Source organism: Triturus cristatus, chromosome 2_1 (assembly GCF_964204655.1).
Source record: "Triturus cristatus chromosome 2_1, aTriCri1.1, whole genome shotgun sequence".
Lineage (NCBI taxonomy): Eukaryota > Metazoa > Chordata > Amphibia > Caudata > Salamandridae > Triturus > Triturus cristatus.
The window spans coordinates 793,870,512-793,897,115 of record NC_140581.1 but is presented as its reverse complement, the minus strand read 5'-3'; the positions used below and the strand labels follow the sequence as shown (position 1 = coordinate 793,897,115).

The following is a 26,604-nucleotide window of genomic DNA, read 5'->3' as shown; positions in this document are numbered from 1 at the left end:
CGTGTCCTTCCAGATTGCCCAGAGATACAGCAGTCGATCGGCAGGGCCATCCAATCCCACCGTGTCCAGCCGAAGCAGAGACTACCACAAGGAAAGAGGTGAGGCGCTGTGGCCAGGGCGACTGACGCTGGAATCTGGGGCCCACGGTTCGATCCCAGGCACTGGCGGCAGGTCAGCCCAGCACCCTGCGACTCTGGGCAATAGCTTGCTTTATCGTTCCGATGGCCCCCAGCGCTGGGATGCCTCCGGGTAACTGTTCACGCTTTACAAATACTGGATTTACATTTACTGGTGCAAGTGAGAAACGATCGACGTGCTGGAGGCAGGAACGGCGTGCTGGAGGCAGGAACACCTCAGTTGAGATGACGAAATCCAGAGGTGAGTCTTCCAAGAAATGTACAAGTGGTGGGGCTAAGCAGTTTGCGAGTGACTCCGAGGGAGAGTTTGGGATTCAGGCTAAACGGGGATTTTAACTCGTTAGAGCAATCTCCAGCCTCGGAAGCTCCTTCTCCTCCTCCTCTGGCAGCTATCTTACATAACTAGGCCAACTAAGATATTTGTGTATATATTGTGGATCGAATCCATTTGTATCTCATGAGTTAGGGTTTGAATGCCCCCCCCTCCCCCCCTCGCAGCTTTTTATTTGGATTAGGTCCACTGGCTGGCACGGAAAATACAAAGTGCAGAGGAATATCAGCTTTGTTTGGTGTTCACTGCCCATACTTCATCAAATACTGAAGTGTAAGGGGAAGCACTTTGTTGCAGTAGAAATCAATGGTATATCCACCAGATGACAAACTGCACTACATGTGTGGCTATAGAACTGGAGGCAAGATAAAGCTTTAAACGTTATTTCCCAAACATTGCAGCAAGGCCAGCACTTCAATATGCTGTTCATATAATCAAAATAACCTTGCTTGGCGACAGGAGGTTATTCATCTCCAGAGAGCCCAAATTTGAGTTCAACTCTGAAGTTTATGCTCCATTAGTGATTCAAAGGCCTTCACTGGGAACATCTACTTACATAAGGCACCACCAGTCTAACAGTTCAGTCACTACTAAAAATCATCTTTTGGGCTGGAAAGCATATATTCTTGATGTTAGCAACCCTCATTGCTGTAGATAAGTTGAGTCGAGTTGAAAGAACCAATCATCTATGGTGCCCGGGAATAAATCAGAGAGGATCTCAGCTAGTTTACTGAGAAATGTGGACTACAGAAAGTGTAGATACACGGTGAATAGTTAGGAATATGAGTTTCAATGTTGGCAGTCTGATTATAGAATTCCCATGTATTGGTAACCTCACTCCTATATATTGGCCAAGACCAGCAACTACAATACATGTTTATGCTCACCACTGAAATTAAAGGAACTGGCCTTTTGGTTCTAGTGCTACTCTTCATGACAGACCTAGTCATTCTGCACACAGGTCATCACACTAAGGCAACAAAACACCTCTAAGCAGTAAAACATGCCAACTGAATAACAAACCCCAAATACAAACTCCATTTATCCATCACCCCCCCCCCCCCCCCCGACAGCTGACTTAAAATAAGTCGACAATTACAATTTAACTTCCATTCCATTCCATACATTGTCAACAGGGAAATTAAAATACAGATATTTTAAGGTTTCATGTATGGAATTATAATGAGAGAAACCTGAAAGACTATTGACATTTATAAGTTATGATGAAGTACTCAACTGTAGCTACCAAGAGAGGACAGATGACACCACTCTGCACATATCAAATTAACAATGATGCTTCTCATGGCACCTAAAACCTAGAATCCACTTGGCATCTCTTGCCATGTCCACCACACTCTGGACACAGGGTCTGGTATTAAAAGACTCTGTGCTAAGTACAATGGCCAAGTGAACACAGCCTTTTTCCATGCTCAATAAGCTACAAGCATAGGGCTGGCCTCCAAATGCAGCTTCATAGATGATGTATTAATCTAATCAACTACATGCGCTTTCAAAAAGAATTAAATAACTTAGAAAATATGCAGCAATTATATTCACTACTAGCAATAAATATCTCCCGGCATTAATAGAAGAAAGGCCGCCACACCACATAGAGAACTCCAAAATGGATACTTCTAGAAACAAGGTTGTGTTTCCACGGCCTACAGACAGCAACATGACGTGGACAGGATTTGTGTGTGGCTTCTGTGAGGACAGCAATTATGTGAATGGCGATGTGGTATTTAATATCTCCAGGAGTGCCATTATTGACATGGGGTGTGTTTGCGAGTGTTCCTCCTTATAAAGAACTTTAGCTGAAGGGACATTATGGATATGTTAAAAAGCACCCAGAAAATCACAAAGTTATATTGAGCTATATAGCAAACACCCCCTACTGCTTTTGACCTCATGTCACGAGTGACTCGAATCACAGTCATCACTGATATCACATCACTTCACCACTGACATTACTAAACCATGAGGAAAGGATGGGTCAGGGAGACTATATCCCAGTCAAAGTCCAGGCTTTGTTACCAGAGGCTGATGGCCGCAGCCAATGGACGAGGTCAATGTGCTCATGCAGAAGGGGCGAGGCGCTCAAGGCCTTGTTGAAGGTTAGGCCTAGTACGTAAAACAAAATTGTTCTGTCCATCCACAGTGGCTTTCACTCGGAACTCTTGCAACAACTAAAGGTTATGACCAACATTTTCTAGTAACTGGACGAGTGCAGAATCTCCATCAGTAGCCAACTGGGCACAATCAAAGAGAACCAAGCCAACTCTCAGCCCTGGACTGAAGGGCACACCCAAACTGGTATGAGGACTACTTGGAATCCTGTGCAGAGGAAGATGATGATTTTCACATAAAATATCCTTCTTGGGATGACATGTCAATCACATGCAACTAAAAGCTGTTAAACATCCCTATAAACTATTCAATAGTACTTAAAGATGCATGCTTAATTTCAGAAAAAATAAACCAAACTATAAAGTTGCCCTCACATTCTGTGGTTACTGTCGCACATGGCAAAGCTTACTCCCTTTATTTTCTACTACTCCTATTTTTTCTTGTTGAAATATATTTACATATTGGTAATGGGAGACTCCAAGTGTGGACAGATGCAAATAATGCCAGCGTGAATCAAAGCCTATTTTTTAGGCCGACACATGTTGACTAGAATGCTAATCCGGTCCCCATGCACAATTAAACTCATACTGTTCTTACTATTGAACTAATAGAATAGATATCATTTTCACGGATACAGTTGGCCTCTCCTGACCTTAGCATTTGTCTTGCACATGAGTTTGTTTCAGAGTAGAGTGTGACATTCATAACTGCCTTGTAAAAACCTTTATCGGCTTTATGCGGCAATGAAGGGATTGCCCAATATCATTCTAGGTGCATAGAAGGACTGACCTACTCAGGTTATATACAATACAATCAGGTCAAGTTAGACTCAGCAGGAGAGAGGTTGTTTTGACAAGCATGTACTTTATCAAAATGGGAAAATACAGCAGGAGAGTGAATGACGCATATATGAGAAAGAAAAATTTAGCAAAACAACCACAAAAACAAAATAACCAGATGTTATCCTCTAGCAAAGCTCGGTAGAGCTAACACTAAACACTAACAGTAATTTATAGACTGCTTGGAAAGTTCAATAGTCGCCTGAACTTTAACCTCGGGTGCTGAAGACTGTCCTTTTAAAAATATACCCGAGTTAGTCTTGCTCCAGCAAGATACTGTTCATCTAGTATGGCGTAGGATCTCTTGCCCTCCTTCACGGGAGATAAAAGTTAAGAAAATGTTTTCTTAGTTGAATAGACGAGGCCACATTCTGTGATGGCTTGACTACTAAGTTATGACGTCCTCCACAGATTACATTTTAAGATGGAGTGGGGTTGCATCAGGATACTGGCAAATTAAGACCCTTGGTTGGCACATTGGTGTGAAACTGGATGAAACCATGAGGCACCCCCACAATTAACCGTGAAGAGTTTGGGGACTCACATTTGGGCAACTATTTGCAGGCCGTCCAGAAATGTGGTAAACTAATCTGACTATACCTTTCAAGCACATGAGTAAATCCTGACTGTGTCAAACAGCGGTGTACCAACTGGTGGAGGAATCAATCTCAAGTGTGCAACATTCAGGAGGCCACCTTTACCACTTGTACTGTGTACTTCCGAGAACAGAAGCAGCAGCTGAATTCGCACATATGGCTTAGATATGTGAGAGCTTGGAATAGAGCACCAATGGAGGTTGGTAATTGCCAAACAAATATACACACACAGCAAGAGTACAATGCAACCAGTAAGGAATGGTCGCGAGTTAACCCCTTCCCTGCTCATGACGGAACCACTCCGTCATGAGCCACAGTTGCGCTGTGCTCATGACGGAGTGGTTCCGTCATGCTGCGGCCGTTGGCCGCCGCTCCGCCCACGCGGCGCTATTTCCCCGCCTGTGCGGGCGATTAGCGCAGTGGGCGGAGACGTGACGGAACCACTCCGTCATGAGCACAGCTCAACCGTGGCTCATGACGGAGCGGTTCGGTCACAAGCACAGCGCCACCGCGCTGCCCCCAAACTCCCCCCAGCGCCGCGGCGGAATTCCTGCCGCGGCGAAGGGGTTAAGAGTTTTTTTTATTCACCAAGTCATATTCTGTAGACGGCGCATATGTACAGGAGACCAGCACTTGAAATATTAAAACATTAGATAAAATTGCACACATTACCTCTCTGCTGTTAATCAGTTGTACTTCATTCTGACAGTGGTTTAGGCAGGCTAGCCTTTCTAAAATAAAAATTAAAAAAACACAATGACTAAGTATGTCCAACAAATCTATGTAAAGCTTCAACAAAAGTTAAAAAAATATTTGGCAATCTGGTTTCTGGCTGTACAAGTAAATAGTACAACTACATGTTGTCATTAAACTATATATTATTTACATTGAATACAACCTATACTTAAAATAATGACTATTATATTCACACTATTGATACATTCACTTGGTTTGTTTCTTTAGCAACTAAGGTTCATTACAATCAAACAGAAGAAAATGGGTGACAAATTAAAACAATGTATAGCAGTTTGAGATATGATGCTTCCAGCCGAGGGTTGAGAGCTATAAAAATGTTATTTCTGCGACCTTTTAGTAATAGATCAGTATTTGAATTAAAGGCAGCGATTATATTTTCCAGCCATAAATCTTTAGAAACAACTGTTTATAGCTTTGAACGCAACAAACTACACTAATCAAAGAACATGTGGTCATTTATTAACACCTTTTGCTTTACAAAAAATCTGTTCCTTCCTTGCAGCCCCACTCCACATACCATGGATCACTGAAATAGGAAGCTGTGCAAAAATAAAGAATATACTTTGACCATAGTGAAGTGGTCGTTAACAAAGTATATTATTTTACCTGTCAGACATTTTAATCCACATATTTAGAATACACTGGATAAATATTGATGCAAGGGCATGTCCTACTTAACAAAGTAGTGTTAATTATATACATACACTGTCAGGCTTCACTTTGATTCCAACCTGAATCTTTAACGAGCATGGTCAAAAAAATAGTTTAATAAGTTGAACGTTAATTCCTTGAAGAAAGCATGGATCAGCAGCTTACAAGTTCCAATCCCTTTAAAGCTCACTCAGCCCCGTCCATCCTCAAGTTCGTACACCGAGTACCAAAACTGGGAAATAGTATCATGTCTAAAGTAACAGCGCATGAAACGCTGTATGAATGACAAGTTATTGGAGCCAAAGGCACCCAACAGAAAGATGGTTGAAGAAGCAGAGGCTGAATGAAGGGTGAGGAGTGCAAGACCTCAAGGGCGGGTATCGCCTACCAAAGGCTCGTGAGCCGAGGAGTGTTACCATGATTACAATAACGGGCCTCTGGCACCTCCAAGTTAAAAGCAGCAACTGAACTTAAGAACTTCAGTGGGTAAACTTTGTAACTTCGAGGACTTGATCCAACTGTGCGTTCCTGAAATAAGCCACATTCATATAATACATAAAAAAATGACCTGCATTTTCTCTACAACAAATGTGTCTTCAGCATCAACCGAAGTCTGGATCACCCAAATTTTCATATGATCTGGAATTCTGTCTGCTTTTGACAAGTTATTTGTATGAGTTCGAGATATGAATGGAGAGGAGGGCAGAGGACATTTTACAAGTTTTAAGTTGGGGCAGTCTGGGTAGTAGTATTTCTAAACCTTAAGGCGGGGAATCAGGGGGAAGAAACCAACACTTACAGGTCGATGTACTTCTATAAAAAACAAATGATACCACTTGGAGATGACAATTTCTCACAGAGCAATGCTTTTTTCCTTTATTTGAAAAGCTGTACTTACAGTAGATTGAGTGAAAAGCCCGTTAGTCCAAGTCTGAGGTTGCCATCTGTTTAGATATAGCAGCAGACCATAGTCTGCTATGTTCATAGTACTATATACATTGAAACGGACTGCCTGCTACCTCATGCAGGTAGGCCTAGATTAAGTATTGACTATGCATTAGCACAGGCAGGGCATGAAGGAGGAACAATGTCCTGAAAAGGTCTACCCCTCCTCGCACAGCATACACATACCCAATTTAAGCATTGCTCTATGATACACATTTGTAGCAGGATTATCCAATTAACTAAATACGAGATATAGGAGTTATGAATATCTGAATATTCTCAGTGAAACCAATGAATATTTGCAGGTCTAGTCTGAATTTGCCAGATCATAAAAATGTGAGCTTTAAGGAAAGTTTGTAAAACACAGAGAAACAATGTGTACAGCTGCAATAAACCAACTTCACGCCGTTAGATATTAGGATTTTTTTTTTAAAAGCTAGCAGTCAAATGTATTTCATGTCAATTTGTTTGCACTGAAGTAGCTTCTTTTAGTGCGCACGCTCCTTTTGAAATGCTTTGGTTACAGAGCACTCATTGAAAAGGTGTATAAATAACAAATCGATTCACTTTGGGATAAAGTATGCCCTACTAAATATTATAAGAATATTACAAGCCACAAGGAGTCTGACCATAGATGAACAAGAAAAAAGGCAGAGTTACTTTATGAAGCAATGGATCTCCTTGGAATCTTTCAAAATCCTTTTAAGGATGCATTTTATTCCTTAAAATACATGGTGACGCTGTTAGCACCGTGGTTGATTTATAAGAAGGTTCCACTTTAATGAGTTTATCACACCACAGAGCAACTGCTGCCTGCCCTACCCAAATTCACAGTAAATCGCTTGTTACAGTTTCAGAGACACCCTTTATCAGATCAACTGTACACAGCTGCCCTCTGTTCACCACTAGCGCTTCCTGTGATGGAAACACCAGCTATGGAACAGCCTCAAACACACCTGTAAGATTGCAGCAGTAAATCACATATGGCCAAAGATGTGATGCTTAAGAGTCAGATGCACACACTCCAACACAAACAAATGCTCAGCAGAGGGCCTGCATTCGGCCAAAGGACAAGATACCAGAGCAACCGTCCAGTTGCATTTATCAGATAAAACCTAAACAATACCTCATAGTAAGCGTCATCCCAGATTACACACATGCACACGACACACCCGGCACCTGGGCCCATCCCTACCACCATCAGTCACCATTACAGACTTTTTAAAGATGAACTATGAACACTTTGGGGACAGAAGCACCGGTACGGCTTTCCCCGGACTTCACAAACATTTTGTGGATATGAGCGCCCATCGGGACCCTCAGACTTAACATGGACTCCTTCATAAGCGCTATATAAATGCAAACCTTTTCCCTCTTCTATCCATCCACTATCCTCAATCCAAATACCGGACTAATCTAGCCACCACTCAAATTACTTTAATATTTCCCTACACTAAATTAACACTAATCCTTTATTGGTTCCAGAGTAGCATGCTACTCGCCGAAAAAGCGAGTCGACGCCTCATCAGGGGTAGTAAGCGCTATATAAATGCAATTACAATACTGCAACTGAAAACATACATCTATGCATTTGCTTTTTCCCTAAATGCTTTGATGTGCAGAATGTGACCTCCAATTGATATTTATGGCCCCTTCCATCATGGTGAGATCAAGCATCTAACATGTAATTTATGGTCCACTGTACCAGTATTCTCTACCCAAAGGCGGGTGAGCTTCTCTTTATTGCACCCGCTGTACAGTATGAAGTAGGCCATGCACCTAATGCAAGTTGAATTTCAGCACACAATGATAGGAGATGGTGCTGCTATTCCCGGCCTTTATTGTTCAATTAAAATTAAACTGTTCCCAGATTGCCAAGCCTCGCTGTTCTCTTTTGATAGAACCTGCTTACAACACCACCACCATCATCTTTAACCAAAACCCCTATGAGAGCCATGATCTTTTTTTGTTCCCTGGCAAAAAATGTGGATATAGTATTGAGCTGTGAAAACTACAATATGTAGCTGGAATTTATTTGTAAAATATATTTTAAGTTGTTCAATTGGTCACATTCAAAAGCTACTGGAGTTTAAAGTAGGGGATAACATGTATAGAGATCCAATCCACCTTTTATGAACTCCAGCAGCACAATTAGTAACCACGCTGGTAAAATTGTTTCCGCCATGAACACCACCTCCGATACGATGCCAGCACCCTCAATGCTCTCAACTCAGGACAGACCCTCAACTGCTGCAGGGCCGCCCCAAAGCGCACCCACGGTCCCTTCGCCTGCCGGAACTGCAGCTTCTCCTGCATCAAAGACACTGAGACACCCGCCACAACAGAACACAACCAGCTCCGATGCATCCTGATTAACACCCGCTCCGCACGCAAACACGCCGTCGAGCTCTGGGACCTACTCGACACCGCATCACCAGACGTCGCCTTCCTGACCGAGACCTGGATGAACAAAGCCTCCTCTCCAGACATCGCCATAGCCATCCCCGACGGATACAAGATCGGCACAGAGACCGCACCAACTGAGTCGGAGGAGGAATCGCCATCGGCCACAAGAAGACCATCAGGGTCTCAACAAACACAGACGACACTCGGCACCGCCGAACACATGCACTTCCAGATCCACACGGACCCCAAGACCACCCTAAGAGGCACCCCCGTCTACAGACCACCCGGACCCCGACCACAATTCTGCGACGCCATTGCCGACTCCATCAGCACGCACGCACCTCCACCGACTACATCCTCCTGGGAGACCTGAACTTCCATCTGGAGAACAACAACCACAGCAACTCCTCCACCCTGATGGACAACCTCGGACTGAAACAGCTCGTCACGACGCCGACCCACATCGCCGGACACACGCTCGACGCCATCTTCTCCTCAAACCCCCACGTCTCCGAACCCACCTGGACCGACCACCACTGCATCCACTTCACCGTCCGAAACCAGTCGCACATCACCGCACCCTACAGATCCCCCATCGCTGCTGGGGCAAAATCACCGAAGTACAACTACAGACAAACCTCGCACTCAACCCACCGACCAAACCCTCCAACCTAGACGATGGTGCGCGCACCCTCAGATGATGGATGGACGACTGCGCCAACACCTTAGCCCCGCTGAGAAAACAAACCGTCAAAGACACCAGCAAGAGAGCCAACTGGTTCACCCCAGAATTCCTAGCGTCAAAGCACACCTGCCGGAAGTTGGAGAACATATGGCACAGCGAGAAATCGCCAGGCAGCCGTGCAGCCCACAAAGACGTCATCCGCAACCACCACCACCTCATCAGGACCACCAAGAGGACCTCCTTCAAAGACCGCCTCGACAACGCACACAACAGCAAGGAGCTCTTCAACGTCATAAAGGAACTCTCCAACGCCAACGACATCCACCGTCGCAAGCCCTGTGCGACTCCCTCGCCACCTTCTTCCACCGCAAGAGACATCCACGACAGCTTCAACCCCCGGACGACCCCAACAGGCCCCAACACGCCGGACCCACCACACCCCACAGACCACGACCCCCTGACAACCTAGGCCAACGTAAGCATCGAAGACAAAATCAAGACCAAGGGCACAATCCACTCCGGCTCGCCGTCTGACCCTTTTCCTCACCACATCTTCAACAAAGCCGGCAGAACCCAGAGAGTCCGCCTCCCCCCGTTCCGATCCGAAGCCTCCAAGATCTGCGGTGTCTCGCAGGGGTCCTCCCTCAGCCCGACGCTGTTCAACGTCTACTTGGCGCCTCTCGCACGCATCGCCCGACAACCCGACCTCAACATAATCTCCTACGCCGACGACACGCAACTGATCCTCTCCCTCACCAAGGAACCCCTCGCCGCCAAATCCAACCTCCACCAGGGAATGAAGGCTGTCGCCGACTGGATGGAGGATAGCCGCCTTAAGCTGAACACAGACAAGACGGAGATCCTCGTTCTCTGGCCCAACCCCTCAACATGGGACAACTCCTGGTGGCCCGCATCGCTGGGGACCCCCCCCTGCACCAACCAACCATGCACGCAACCTGGGAGTCATCCTCGACTCGAAACTCCCCCTGACCAAACAAGTCAATGCTGTCTCCTCCACCTGCTTCAACACCCTCCGTATTCTCCGCAAGATCTACAGATGGATCCCGACAGACAAGGAAAACAGTCACCCAGGCCCTAGTCAGCAGTAGACTCGACTACGGAAACGCCCTCTACGCCGGAGCCCCGACCAAGCTCATCAACAGACTGCAAAGAATTCAGAATGCCTCTGCACGCCTGACGCTCGACGTCCCGCGCCGCGACCACATCCCCCCCCCACCTGAGGAACCTGCACTGGCTCCCCGTCGACAAAAGAATCTCCTACAAGCTCCTGATCCATGCACACAAGGCACTCCACAAGACCGGCCCAGCCTATCTCAACAGTCGACACTCCTACGTACCAAACAGGAAACTCCGCAGACCTCGCCCTGGCTACCGTCCCACGCATCCATAGAATAACAGCCGGCGGCAGATCCTTCTCCCACCGTGCCGCCAAGACCTGGAACACCCTCCCCCTCAACCTACGACAAACCGAAGACCTTCTAACCTTCAGGAGACGACTCAAGACCTGGCTGTTCGACCAGTAGCAACAGCACCCCCCCACTCTCAGCGCCTTGAAACCCTTGCGGGTAAGTAGTGCGCTTTACTAATTATTTGATTGACAGGAGCAGTGAAAGAGGGCGCTGGCAAGCTAACCTAGCCAATCTGCTTGGGCAAAAATAAATACATTGATTGGCGGTAGCCCGCAGCTAAGTCTCACAAGGTTTTAGGCACCAAGCAGAGGAATATAAATGTGATCCTATGTTTGATGGACAGTGAGCAGCGCGAATTTACTGTGGCGGGGGGGGGTGGGGGGGGGGGGGGGGGGGAAGAGAGGGGAGGGGGGTGATATGATGGGAACCTTTCAAGCCGAAAATGAGCCTGGCAGCAAAGTTTGGGCGCATAGACGTTTGCTCAATTTTTTGTTAGGGGACCCTCAATTACAGTAGTCGATAGGTGGAAGGGCCACAGCAGTGACCAAAGCAAGTCTGTACTCACTGATTATTTGTTTTGTTTTTGAGTTTTTATATAGCGATAACTCGACCCAGAGGTATTGGAGCGCTTTACATGAGCACCAGTTACATCACAGGATGTTGAGCCGACGCTGAGACTAGAACCTGGTTCCCGAGTTGCAAAGTCGGCAGCTCTGGCCCCTACCCCACATCCTCTCCTCTGAAGAGACTGGTGGAAAACCCTATTGTTGGTTAAAGAGCTAACCTGAATGGGGAAGAATGAATAGTCCAAGATAACACCATCGGTTCTGACTGGATTAGAAGTGCCGCAAAGGGCTCCCGGAGATGGGCCCTAGTCCCCCTTTGAGTAGCATGCAAACTGTAGTGCTGCTTAAGCAAAGTCAGCAGCCATCCATTTGGCATGTTGGAGGCAGTTAAGCGCCTTTCTTCTGGTTGGTTTATTTGTGAATAAACGGTGCTAACTATACAACGCAAAGGTATCTAATAAGACACAGGTTTTCAAAGGTAGCATTGATTCGCATTAAATGAACCTCTCCATCATGGGATTCAACTGTTGTAACCGATTACGGCCTTTCTGCGACAGCCGTGGGCGTAGGCAAACGGAGGGGATTCCTGCTGCCCTCCCCTTCCCCCCTCACGGCACGGAAGCCGCAGCAGGGCCAGCAAGCGAACCACCAATGTCAACGCGCTAAGAGCCGGCCATTAAACTGGCATTCGCATCAGCGCACACATTGTGGATAGCTTTGATCGACCCTCCGGGTGCTATAAATCACATCGCGGCGCTTTTCCCTGCGCACATCCGAGGTCAGGCCCTAGCCCTCCGACCCTGAACGCTGTTTTGATAGCACGATTGGTTTTAAAGCGTGCATGAAAGGCAGCGGCGTCAGATGTTTGGGTCTCTCCTCGTTTATGTCCGCTATCAGACAGAAAGCTCATCCTTTTAGGAGCTGGTGAAGGGCACAGAGCGACGGGGGGGGGGGGGGGGGGGGGGAGAGGCAGATATGTCGGAGATGCAACATTCAGCGGTGGGTGTACACTGGATGGTGGTGTGTGAAGTATGAAGATAGACCGGCCTGGGCGTTTTCAATAATCCTCCATCGCAGACGGACTAAAAGCGGAGCCGCGTCACGTATGGAAATACAGCGAAGGGAACCATTTTGTTGACAGAGCACAGAAGACTATGCTTCATGTATATGCTTATCAACGTTGACAAGCACTAGCCAAGCCAACGGGTCTTGACCTCTTGGTTCCTCCAGTGGCTATTTCCTGTCTGTGGTTCCTTCATCCTCTACTGACTCTTACTTAGCTGGCTCCTACTCTCAGGCCTTTGTGTCCCAAGCCTTGCTGTCTTGCCCCGCTGTGCCTCCTCTCCTCTGTCGTCTTCTTTTGGCTAATCAGTCACTTGCAGTGAAGTAGAGGGTGTCTCTTCCTCACTCGTTTGCTCGTTGATTCATCTAGGCTGGAATCATGCACTCTGTGCACCAATTCACTTGCTGCCATGTCCATGTCCCCTTGCTGTGGGGTCCTCTGCCTGCACTCCTAAGCTGCCCCTCAACGTTTTCTACCAATATTACACTTAAAAGTCAGTGTCCCCATCAGTGGAGTAAAAACACATTTGAGATCTCGACAGAAGAGTATAAAGAAAAGTGAACAGGGAATCTGAAAGCCTGATGTTTACAAGACCAACTCTGGGGAAGGCTTCCCTGTAACAACACTGTCCTTGGTGTGGTTGTGTCCCACTGTGACTGCCCTTAACACCACTACAAGCCAATGTGTGGGAGTAGGCCATAAGTAAAATCCATTTTATGTACCGCATTTGTTTCTCGATCACCGTTTTCAATGGAATACAGAATCTGTACGACTGAAATCTTTGAATTAATAAAATACTTTGCCAGAGAAAACATTAAAGAGTTTTAAAGTATTCTGTTATTTGATCAGCAGTCCAGCAGAACTACCAAAACTGCACGGTGACTTAAGAAAAAAACACCCTTGTTTGGTTTTGTTTACCCGGGGCGGAGAAGGACTTTTGTCCACTTCACTGGCTTCATTCACATGTTGGATAATACCTGGGGTGCAGAGGGGCATTTAAACTACTTTAAGGGAAAGCATATCATTAACAATCCCTGACTCACAACAAACAAAGCCAAGGACTCGAGCCAAAGACAGCAGACCGGCATTCATGGACGAGAAAGGTGACAAAGGAAACGGGGGGCAAAATAAACAGGCGTGGTAAACCAATATACAGGAACACTGGCAGCTTCCCGGCAGAGGCAGGGGTAACGCCATCTTTTCATTTATGCTTTCTACTACAGAATGTCAATGTTTGGGCAGTAACATGAGAGAAAATACAGTGTTGGGTAGTAAGAGAAGACTGCTCATCTGAACCCCATGCAAGTTTCTGCCAAGGTTTTTCACCCCAAAATAAAGGCAGAACGAACCTCTAAGGGAGTGCATTTTCAAGAAACACTTCCAATTTTCTAGATTTAAGCTAATGCCCAACATGATGCTATAATCAAAAGCTCCTTACACTGGGAAAGACTCACTCCCAATCTGGTCCTTAAAACGAAAGTCAATATATCTTCCAGCCCTGCAACAATTGTCAAAAGGCAAAGTGTGCAGCAGCAAACGTGAATAGGCATAAAGTATTTACATAGGAGGACGGTCAATGTCTAGAGAAACTATTATGCAAGCCGCCGTGTATCTTATGACGTTTAAAAACCTAGAGTTATCTCTGGTTTCGAAAACATATCAAAGCATGCTGTACATCTATGCAAATACGCGAAGCTGTCGGCATGCAACAAAGAACGGTAAAGTCTCCGGGAAACAAATCACCAGAAAGCTAAGACTTCAAAATAACGGGTTATTAAATGGGGCCTAATTAACAAAAATGCGTTCCATTCTACGCAGTTACACGACAAGGGCCATGTAATCCGCAAGTCAAAGGTTCAGATTACAAGACATTCTCATCCTTTCATCCCTCTGCGGCCCTCTCCAAGGGGCACCTTAGGTCGAGGCTGGGTGAGTGCTGGGTCAGGAGTACGTGACAGACCAGGCCTCTAAGGAAACTACTCTTAAAAAATACCTAGTGCATAGGGGCTAAGAATTCAGAAAATTCATTCGTATAACACAACCACTTTTGTCAGCATTACTCGAATGCCGATGTCAATCCACCAATCAAAAACGTGCCTCAAAATGACGTAAATGTAGTGTAGCCTAGGGATAACGCGAACTTCACAGCCCAATTTCACTGGCGGAGACAGCTTACTAAACCAACTGAAATCGCACTGAATCTACTTTAACAAAACCTTGAGTTACGTTAAAAGAGAAAGGGAGAAAATTATTGGAATAAAAGTTGTTTCACATGGATTAAAATAATTCAGACAATTCACTGGAAATAACTGGTTTCTGCATATTTCACTACTGATACGAAAGGCATCTTCACAAGGATTGAAACATGAAAATTCGTAAAGTTGCAATATATATATATATATATATATATTTATTTAACACAAAAAAGCTGAAAACATGTATTCACAAGGCTCCGGCCTGGTAAACACAAACCCATGGCTACATTTATAGATCTAGATTTTATCCTGGCTAAGCGACAGATCACTATCAAATGGAAATCAGCGATAGGCCCCACGGTTGGTGGGCGGAGGTAGAAAATGCTTAAATGTCAAGTATTTGAAAACGTCATGTTCCTCAGGGAAGCAAATAGAGGCATGGGATCCATAGATGTTGCGAGAGCGTGGGAGGGTCTGTTAGATGAACTGAGAGAAGATTCCCTGAGAGGCCAGGGAGCTGAGACACTGGGATAGTACCAGTAAGTGGCAGCATGGAAGCACAGGGTTAACAACTATGGAGGGCCTCCTGGACACACGTCTGGGCTTCTGTCGCCCCCTAGCGCCACACAAGCACACATTTGCGAGACCTACTGCTCTCTGCTGACAGTACGGCTCTGGCTCCCTATCTCTTAAACCACTGCAGGACACCATACCGGATAGATTGGTTGGGGTAAGGGGCAGGGGGGTTGTAACTGAGGGGTGGGCTGGTAGTTAGAATATAATTTGGCATTGAAGACGGGATCATTTAAATCGGACGGTTTAAATAGAACACATTATCTTGCCCCAAGAATTTAACGGGGCTTTGTAACAGACAAATTTACACTTTTTTCTTGAGCAAAGCGAGAGTAGCCCGATCTGACAGGGTGGTGAGCGGAAGCCGAATTGGAACCTGGCTCTCCGTGTTATATGGCCGGAGCTGTAGCCACTGGGTCACAACGCCTCCAGTGAAACCTTGGCTGGAGGTTACAAGAGCACCTCAAGCTGAGCCCGGCATCTAACTCGAGCAGCCCCAGTGGCTCGCCCACAGCAGGAGTGGGACAAGAGTGGGTGTAATAGTGGCTCGTAAATACCTCCCTCCTCCCGCTTCGGTCTTCTCACCCCTCCAGAGGCTGCCTCGACCCCCGGTCCGCAAGACTCACCGCCGCAGCCATCACGTAAACCTTAGCAGCCAGGCTCGGCCAGACTGTCAACAGTACCTGAGGAACATCACTTCCGGTCTCACGCTAGGGTGGGAAAGTGAAAGCGTGCCATGTGCATGTTGTGCTGAAACGCCTGTACACGTGCACATCTCCCGTCTCCCTTCGGAAGAAAATTCAGACAATAGATCTCGCCAAGCAGGCGAGACCTAAAAAGCAACTGTTTTCAGGGGTCCATATAACATGACCCCAGGTACAGATGATTGAAGCTGGAGAGTTTGCTCTTCAGCTTGGGAATCCAGAGACCCCTTGTGGTAGGTCTTATGGCTGCAAAAATACTCAGCGCAATAGGCAATTTCACAGCGCTTAATTCAAAGTTTCATCAATATGAATATTAACAGGAAGCAACAAGCCCCAGACTAAAATGGGCCAGAGTATTTGCTGAGAGTCAATCAACAGTCAAATCATTCCAATCTTCCCTTAAAATGTATGCACACAGACCTTGATTCCACCCACATTCATCATCCACAAGGCAGGAATACAGATTACCAAACTTAAACCTGCAGAATAACCATCGTTTGAATACCTGGGTATCGAACTCAATGCCAAGGGCACCTCACCCATCAAATTCCACACCATCTACCATCCTCCTGGAGAGCGTACCCTTTTCCCCGAAGAACAGACCTAATATCACGGTTCTCCATGACAGACATTAAAGACTTGTTCCTGGGTGACCTCAATATCCACTGGAACGACCCAGAAGACTCCACTGCCCAGAACCTATCCAACCTACTTGAAATATATAACCTCAAACAACTCTGCAATAAACCAACTCTCAAAGGTGCAACACTGGATGCGATCAACAATGATCTGGTCTCTCCGAGAGCGATTTCTCCCATTGACTGGTCCGACCACCACCTCATTCTGTTAAAGATTGATACACTTGTCTTTCACCAACCTATTTGTGATGACAAACCTAAACACTGGACCAGAAATATCAAAGCAATCCCTTTATCCGAACTCGAATCCAGGATTCATGCCCATCTTCAACTCCAACCCTCATCATAGACGGCCGATGACCTCACTACACAATAATTCAAAAATGACAGGTTCTAGACCAGGTAGCTCCTCTCAAACTCAAACAATTGAGGCAAACCAAATCTAAACCCTGGTTTAACGTGGACCTGAATGAGGAAAGGTGTCAACTCAGACAAACGGAAAGGTCTTGGAGACTAAACCCCTCGACCTTACACCTAGCGCAACTTACATCTGCTCGGCAAGCATACAAAAACCACATTTTCAGTGAAAAGGCGTCTTTCTTCCGCAGCCAACTAGATCTGGCAAAAAACAGACCGAGAGAACTCTTCAACATTGTCAAAAGCCAAACTAACTGCACTCCCTCTCAAGAAATCAAAGCCACCAATGAGCGTTGTGAAGAAATTGCCACCTTCACTAATAAAGTCTCGAAAATTGATCAATCCTTCATCCAGACCTCTAACCCTCCTTCCCTCTTAACCTGCCCCACTCTAACCACCCCGATCATTCAGAAAGAGTTCTTACCAAGGACAATCAGGACTGCCTCCAGCTAAAAAACAATGCGCATTGGTCCGACTTTGAGCTAATGTCGGAAAATGAGGTTTTCAGTATAATTTCTAACCTAAAACCTTCCTCCCACACTATGGACCCCATCCCAGCCACAATCAAAACTACTTAACCACACCATTTCCCCTTTCTGGACAAAAATCAACGCCTCTCTCACCTCAGGCTGTGTCCTAGACTCCCTTCAACGTGGACAAATCACACCCTTTCTCAAAAAACCAGGGGCCGACCCTAATGATCAACAACCTCAGACGTATCTCCAACCTCCCATTCCTTGCAAAATCATCGGAGAAATGCGTTCTCCACCAACTCAACAAACACATTGATGAGTTAAACCTCCGACACCTTTCAATCAGGATTCAGGAAAGGCTGTAGCACGGAAACAGCTATGCTCAACGTCTGATGATATTCACAAGGCTTTAGATGAAGGTGATGCCTGCCTACTCATCCTTATTGACCTATCTGCGGCATTCGACACAGTAAATCATCCAGCACTTCTGGAGACCTTGTCGAAGCGCTTCGCCATCAATGGCATAGTACTAAAATGGTTCACCTCCTTCCTTCAACACCGCTCGCAACAAATTAAAATCAACTCCTGTCTCTCGAAGCCAACAAAAGTCACACTTGGGGTCCTGCAAGGCTCAATCCTCTCCCTGGCCCTCTTCAATCTTTTCATGGAGCCCCTCACAATCTTGAAAAAAGCTGGAGTGAATTACCACCTTTACGCTGATGACACCCAAATCTATTTCAAAATCAAGTCTCCCAGCGACATCCAACACCTCAATGCCACTCTAACCGAGATTCAAACTTGGTTCAACGCTAACCACTTAACGCTCAATCCAGATAATACAGAACTAATCCCATTTTCTCCAAAAAGCAATAATCGTCCAATCCAAGAGTGGCTCAAGAATCTGGTTGCCCTAAACTGCCCCATCGTCCTATCCGACTCAGTTGTCTCTAGGCATCACCCTTGACAAGAACTTCTCTATGGAGGCCCACATCAAAAACTCTGCAAAAAGTGCTCTTTTCTCTCTAAAACACCTCAAGAAATTGAAACCTTTTCTTCCCCATGATGACCTCAAGACAGTAGTCCAATCCCTAGTTCTCTCTAAAATCTACTACGGGAACGCCATCCTAACAGGGACTCCAAAAGCTCACCTAGCCCCTCTAAGGGCAGTGTTGAACACTCGTATCTGGAGTAAAAAGATTTGATCTCATCACTCCAGCTCTCAACTGGCTTCCCATGGAAGGGAGGTGTATTTACAAACTGGCCTGCATCACACACAAAACCCTTCACTCTCTGGCCCCTAACTACCTGAACAACAAACTGGTAAGAGCAGGTCAATCCAGATCACTGAGAAGCTCCAACTCACTCCTTATTCCTCCGATACTGAAAAAGAAAACCACACAATACCGAACGTTCTCTGGCAACGCTCCCAGGATGTGGAATGCTCTCCCTAGAGTCCTCAGATGCAACCCCTCCTTCTCCTGTTTCAAAAGGGACCTGACAATCCATCTCCTTAAATACTTTCCTGACCAACGTCAACTAACCTAGACTTCAATACCAGAGTTTACTCCTCTCTCTTGACATTCAAGGATAGTTGGTGACCGGACTGTGTTAACAACTTTATCTTCCATGCTGCATTTTTGTATCCCTGGTTTTGCTTCCCTACTGCCTGCCTACTATGTAATGCAATTTCCGTCTGCTTTTCTTTACAGTATGTATGTAAAGCGCTCTGATACCTACGGGTCAAGCTAGCGCTATATAAAACTTTACATTTTTTTAAAAAAAAGGCTTTTTTTGAGTGATGTCTTTAGAGTCTGCGCTGCCATAGATAGACTGAATAGGATAGTTCCTGTGGCTCCCTTTTCAAATGGAGCTTCACCATGCCAGTGTGATTTGGGACAAAAATAGTCTGCCCTCGGGGGCCCACTGATCTGTTTGTCGATATAACCTCTTGAGCAGGACAAATTTTTAGTATCTTCCCCAGGATCACGCTGACAATAGGTGCTCTTCTCATGTAGCTTTCGCTCAGTATCTGGGTGACTATTTCCACCTTAAAGTCTCCGAGGTCCTGTCTCATGCCAGTTCAAAGAGCAGGATGATCTGATTCCGAGACTCTCCAGCGGAATGGGGTAATAATGATGGGATCACCTACTTGTGGACTTTCTCCATCCACACAATACAGCCCAGAGTCATGAAGATTGCATCTGTAGGCACATATGAAGAAATGCTGCTGTTACAGCTGCCTCTAACCCTCCAAGTTAAGTCGTGCTCCCATCAGATAAGAGTCACCATCTTGGATACCCACACCACCGGATTAGTGCAGCCACATCCCACATCCCCAGATCTCTCCAATCTGATAACCACATTATGGATTCTGCTCCAAGCTGCAAAAGCAGGCCCCGTTTTTAGGTCAGGAAAAGCTCAAGAAGCAGGAAAACTTCCCTCACAATTTACACACCCATCAGGAAGGCAAGTCGGGGTAGAAAGAGCAGGGGGAGAGATCTCACCGGCAGCTCATGAGACCATGCTTCCCACACATACCACTTAATGACAACTGCACCAAAGGCTCAAGGAAGATCCAGTTTACCAAATCCATAAAAGTATATAGCTCAAGAGGTTTTTAGGTCTCGGCTCGAAGGCTGCGCTTGCGCAGTCTCGATCCGAGATTTAATGACTTGGAGAAGAGGGGCTTGAACCCGCCCCTCTTCTCCCCTGTTCTCCATTGGCTGGCCTCTTGAATGCTGGCCAGCCATTGGAGAAGAGGTCAGTCACTCCGAACAGGCCCCGTCCTTTTCGGATTCGGGGGCGTGTTTTTTGCAACAAATCTAATTATCTCCTCCAGCCAATGGCTAGAGGAGAGAAAAGCAAAACACGCCCCCGAATCCGAAAACGACGCTGCCTTTCTCCGAGGCATTTCTGGCTGACCTCGGAGAAAGGCAGTGGTGCGCTTGTTCGCTCTTGTCTTGGTTTCCTCCTCAAACCCCCCAGAAGTTGGCCGCATCGTTGTTAAAGTGCTTTCTTGTCCAGCAAAATGCGACCTTACCGGCGTAATATCGTCTTTTATCAGCTTCGCCGGCGTCCATCCCCAAAACCTTAAGATATTAATCCTCTGCACTCTACAGACGCCAGAAATTCAAGGGCCACTTCCGTACAAGACGTGACACCTACCACACGTAGTACAAAGAGGGTAAGAAGACAATGCGTTCAAGAGGAAGTTTGCAGGGCATGGTTTCGATATTTTTAATCGGCATTTTAAAAGGGAATAATCATACATAAGTGTATAGGCTAACTTTCATAAATAGTGATAGCAACCTCGCACTTTTAAGAAATAGGTGAAAATAGATACGTTTACACCGACATGTGCTTGCTTTTTCCCCAGTACTTCATTGCCAGTACTGCCAACAGTGTAATGTACACTGTGCTTTTGCTTGTACATGGTTTTTGTAAATAATTTTGCTATTCATTCCAATGAATTTGATCTGGATGTTTTGGCTTGAAATTGTTTTGCCTTGCAATTAAATTGTGACGTGTTTATAATTTATATGTCACTTACCCCCCCATTCCTCACTCAAATCACCATCCACCTCTTTCCCTTCCTTGGCACCCCGCACTATTTGATCTAAGTCTACTGTATTTATTAGTAAATGTGTACCTTCCCAAAGTGTGATTAAATAACACTTTGGTAAGTTTTCTTTGCATTCTTCTTGCATTTTTTTGCGATTGATCTTGTGTTAGTTCTTTTTTATAACAAATAGTTTGTATATCCTGGGACCCTCTCCCTTATACTGCTTTTTCCCCAGAACATTTAAATTATGTATAATTGTAGAAAGCAATACAGTTTGACACATTCCGTTATATATTTTGCCTGTTTTTCGAAATTCTGAAGAATACATTACTACGTCATTTTGGGGTGAATAGCTTTATGTTAATCGAACGTTCTATTTCTTGGGTTTAATGTGTCCACTTTCATTTTAGAATGGCGTCCGGGCGAGTTAAGCATCGGCCTAGAGTGTAAATAGGGGATAGTCTTTCCTCTTCATTCTTAGTTGGTTCAACAGTCCGTCTGTTTACGTGCAGCAACCCACGTACTACACGGGAGTGGGACTGATAACGCCCAATGATAAAAGAGTGCATGTCATCGAATCAAATGTAACAATAACACAGAAGTTTTAATACACGGAGACATGGCTTTTGCCACGCCACACCAGAGTTAGTCAGTGAACTGGTTCTATTGTGCCTGAGTTTAAAATGGCCTCGTCCGCAATAAAAACTTGGTTACCCTGCGCAAATGGACGCGGTCGCCATGGTTACCACGGTGTGTGCATATGGTGACCACTTCACTGCGTTTGGGAGTACACGAGATCGTGTGACTATGCCATGCCTTTGGAATGAAGTGATGTTGCAGCGAGAGCTCTTCAAGACGTATGCGATTGTCTCCTCTGAAATAACCATGCAGGAGCAGGGCCAGTACAAACAACAACCATGGTGCGTTCCCCGACGAATGCCCGCAGAGACCGGTGCACGAATTTTCTGGAGGGTGAACTTTTAAAAAGTCTATAATCATTATGACTACATAGCTTCATCACCTACTGAACAAAGACTTTTAAATGCTTAATTTTTAGTGATAAATGCAAAGATCTAGAAACAACGGTGCCACTTCTGCTTTGGCTCCCAAGATCAATGTGTATGTGTCTAGATGTATGTGTGTGTGCGGTTCTGTAGGTGTGTGCGGTTCTGTAGGCGTGTGCGGTTCTGTAGGCGTGTGCGGTTCTGTAGGCGTGTGCGGTTCTGTAGGCGTGTGCGGTTCTGTAGGCGTGTGCGGTTCTGTAGGCGTGTGCGGTTCTGTAGGCGTGTGCGGTTCTGTAGGCGTGTGCGGTTCTGTAGGCGTGTGTGGCTCTGTGTGTGTGGCTCTGTGTGTGTGGCTCTGTGTGTGTGGCTCTGTGTGTGTGGCTCTGTGTGTGTGGCTCTGTGTGTGTGGCTCTGTGTGGGTGGCTCTGTGTGGGTGGCTCTGTAAGTGTGGGTGGCTCTGTAAGTGTGGGTGGCTCTGTAAGTGTGGGTGGCTCTGTAAGTGTGGGTGGCTCTGTAAGTGTGGGTGGCTCTGTAAGTGTGGGTGGCTCTGTAAGTGTGGGTGGCTCTGTAAGTGTGGGTGGCTCTGTAAGTGTGGGTGGCTCTGTAAGTGTGGGTGGCTCTGTAAGTGTGGGTGGCTCTGTAAGTGTGGGTGGCTCTGTAAGTGTGGGTGGCTGTGTGTGTGTGGGAGGCTCTATGTGTGTGTGTATATGTGTGTGTGCCTCTGTGTGTGGCTCTGTGTGGGTGGCTTTTTTTGTAGGTGGCTCTATGCGTGGGTGGCTCTGTCTGTGTGTGGGTAACAGTGTGTGTGTAGGTGGCTCTATGTGGGTGGCTCTATTTGTGTGTGGGTTACTCTATGTGAATAGCTCTGTGTAGGTGGCTCTGTGTGGGTGGCTCTGTGTGGGTGGCTCTGTGTGGGTGGGTGGCTTTGTGTGGGTGCAAATGCAATCGGTCTCGGCATTGTTAAAGTTAGAGCTATTGGCATTGCTCATGACAATGCCGTTTCTTTAAATGTTTTAAAAACAAACAAAAATAATGTCATGAGCAATGCCAATAGCTCTAACTTTACCAATGCCGAGACCATTGCATTGTAAATGCTTGTTTACTAAGGTTGAAAGGTATGGTCATTAAATACGGGAATCACCTTAAGGGTCTGGCTTGGATGGGACATAATCTCCAGTGCTTCTAGCAACAATATTATTGAGGACATAAATAGGCAGGGAATGTTAGTAAAGGCTTGGTGAGTTTTGTGACATGATCCTACGATCATACAACCTTATCAATTTTAACGTTCTTGTTAAAGCAATGTGTAAACGGGAACTGTTAAAAGGCTTGTGATGCTAGGCAGTTGGAATAACACACAACCAGATATCTGTGAACCACATAGTGGGGTTTCCACAATGTTTCCGGTTTTTGCTCATGTGGGAATGCAACCTTTACTTTGTAATTCTAATTATGCAACCTCCGTTTCCTTTACTTTCATATCTAGGACTTTCCTCTAAACAGAAAATCTTTACATTCTCTCCCTCAGCTCCAATGCACATACCAGAACGGAAAGGTAAAGAGCTTTTAGCTAATTTTGACTGTCATGCTTGAAGGTAATCAAAAGGGGACTATTCAGCATGTTGACCACCCTCTCTGCTCTCTCAAAGAACCCTTACACGCTGGAGCACTCAGTCAACGGACTAGCTGCTCGGCTTCATATTGCTAGAGGAATATCTAGGCAGGCACAGACCTAATGCTGCTGCCTTCTTGGCCAACTAGGGAGTGCTTATTTGAGCATCTTCCTCTACTCCTTAGTTCCCCACCACTCTTGGAAGAAGAGACAACTCCTACCACTGCTGTGCCTGATGTTACTTTACTCAGCAGACACCAAGTGCATGTGAAGACCACCTGGCTGTCGTTGCCTGCTTAGTTTCATCACAGCAGCTTACTTGTTCAGCATACGAGCACTGCCTGCCTTGAAATGTTCAAATACCCCCAGTAATGCTAGCCATTGTGGATTGCACTAACAATTTTAAAGGTCAGCCCACCAAGTTTGTGCCCAGCAATTGAGGGGTGTACTCCAAATGTCCAGCAAAAGAACTAGCATGGCAGCAGCCTTTGCCCCCAAGATGGGCTCTCGCTGTTGCACAACCTTCGAGTTCCAGCAACCTCACCTACCTTAGGAGAAGCATCAACTGCAAAGGACTTTTCTCATGACCGAAAATCTAGTGCCTACTAGCTTCTCCCGACTGGCCATGGTTGGAGGAAAAATGGAAGGGCAGCAGTGGCCTCCATGCCAAAATCTGCATCACTAAGCAGCATTTATCAGCCTATTCTGGTACAGTCAAATCTCTGGAATTTAGTGCCTTGGTGCACAACAGGCATTATTAGATTCCATGGTGCTCACCATAGGCAAACCATCAGTGTATACCATTACAAACATCATTAAATCAGAAGCACAATTAAGTATTCAAACCTCTACAGACATAATTCCAGTCAAGTTATTTAAAAAAGATTACACGCAGAGGTATGCTTGATAGTGCAAAAATTGGTATATTTGCCGTAAATCATATTAAAGTTACAGGACATCAAAGCAGTGACAGCGGGTCTATATCAACTTCTGCACACACCCCCTTTACCCAGTTCATCAAACCAAACAGAAATGGCAGATTAGATTATGTGCAACCAGCTGATTTACTGTACTTCCAATCCCCATACCACACATTACTATCCAAGGATGGAAGACGCCCACAATCTAGGCTTAGATCACTCAAAACGTGGTAAATGTGTGCATCTGCCTCAGGGAATAGTTTGGTTAGTCCATGTTTTCAGGGACAAATTATTTAATCCTTCTGTACTCCTTTAGCAAGTACGAGGAGCCTTCTGAATGGTAGAAAGTGGAGAAGCCCAGAACAAATTGCTAAGGTTCTTTACGGTTTAAGGTCTACAGCGCTCCAGGTTAACGATTCTGGTATTGGACAAGCTTCAACTATCATTCTCTGAATGCATAGTCTACATCTTCAGAGTGTAGCTGCTTGAAACATGACATAGGAAGCTTTTTTCCAGATCCTGGTATTTGTGCAGTCGCTGGTACAGCCTCTAGTACTTATTTCAGAGAAGGAGAATGCCCATATATTTCTCCATAGTGGCTCTTTGCATCAGAACATGACCTAAGCGATACATCAGCAATTCCGGGATGGCCCTACAGAGTGCATTTCGAAATACTGGGATAGAACAGTGAGAAAGAATGCACAGTGACCTGATTAGAGATGCATGAAGACAAAATTAAACGCAGGATCTTTGTAGAACTGTTTCAGAATGACAACCACACAGGCATCGTACTTTTGTGAGTATATGGTTGTAGTCTAAGAGGCAGTATAGCATCTTGTATGTGACTTAGGTTTTGTTAGCGTGGAGTCAGAGAATCTAGTGATATCTTGGTCAACCACTGCCATCATCTGAAAGCAATCATGAGAAGCCAGGCTCAAGTTTGGTCTCCAAATACCTGCGTTCGATTCACTTCTGCCCAAGGATAAATCTCTAAACTGCTCAAGAATATCCGAGCTTCAATAGCTCACCTGTGCACCTTCCAGTTCTGGATTTGCAAAGGCTTTTCCTAAATTCAATGATGTGGTCAGCGGTCAGTACTGTTGATATCCATTACAGAGGGGCTCACTTTCACCCATCCTTGCTTGAGGGGACCAGCCTTTTAGAACGAGAAGCTAACTTTTTTGTGAAGGTCACATATTTTATGTCCTTGCATGGGTTCATCCTTTCTAAAGACTTTGGCATTTGGTTAGTATTGGAAACTTGGTATTTTTGAGCAAGTGTAACTTGCACCAGATCCTTCTACAAACAAGACAAACGACATCACTACTCAGGAGATGGACAAGCTTTGGAGAGGATTCAAGAGAAGCAGACAACGGTTTGGCAAGGCATATATTTGTGTGCTTCGTTAACTTTGTTACACAAATGAACAGTTGCAAAGACTTGCATATGCAGCAAGCATGCCAACCCTCTATTGGGATTGTTGGTAAAGTGGATGTAGGAATGGGGTCGAGAGGAGGGTTGCTATCTCTCACTTTCAAAAAACCTAAAAAAATAAGATCTAAATCTCGCATTTTAAAGTACAGTTGAAAAAACATGCTTCATATATTAATGTGTACAGCGTATGAACAAGACAGAGGTCACTTCAGAGCATTTTGCAAAGGAGGGGAGAGAGGGTTACAGGTTAATTCGAGCATTATTAGCTATCTTAAGAATAATAATAGTGGTAATAAAGTAAATCATAGCAGTGGAGGAAAAGTGCTAAAAATAACGCATTTCACGTTAATTACCCGATAGTGAGAATGTATCTCCAAATGCAGAAGATTTGACAAAAAACCTTTTAATATCAGAAGGATCCTGTAATGCTTGGTGCTGTACACAACAGGGGGTTGTCTCAGGGGACTGGTCAAAACTAAATTACAAAAAGTGAGGAAGTGCATGACAGCAATGTTCTTATGACATATCTCGAACTGGGAA

At 45.5% G+C, this 26,604-nt stretch overlaps 1 protein-coding gene across 12 annotated transcripts in view; it reads right to left on the bottom strand.

The window, feature by feature from the left end:
• The window catches only part of SEMA4D (semaphorin 4D), a 756,105-nt gene that overhangs the window by 387,443 nt on the left and 342,058 nt on the right, over positions 1–26,604 (bottom strand). For 8 of the 12 annotated variants that reach the window (XM_085632738.1, XM_085632752.1, XM_085632744.1 and 5 more), the window contains one exon: positions 4,703–4,761. The exons of the other annotated variants lie outside the window; for them this stretch is intronic. The gene's annotated coding sequence lies outside the window, so the exon portion shown is untranslated. The remainder of the gene's footprint in view (positions 1–4,702; positions 4,762–26,604) is intronic. 12 annotated transcript variants of the gene reach the window in all.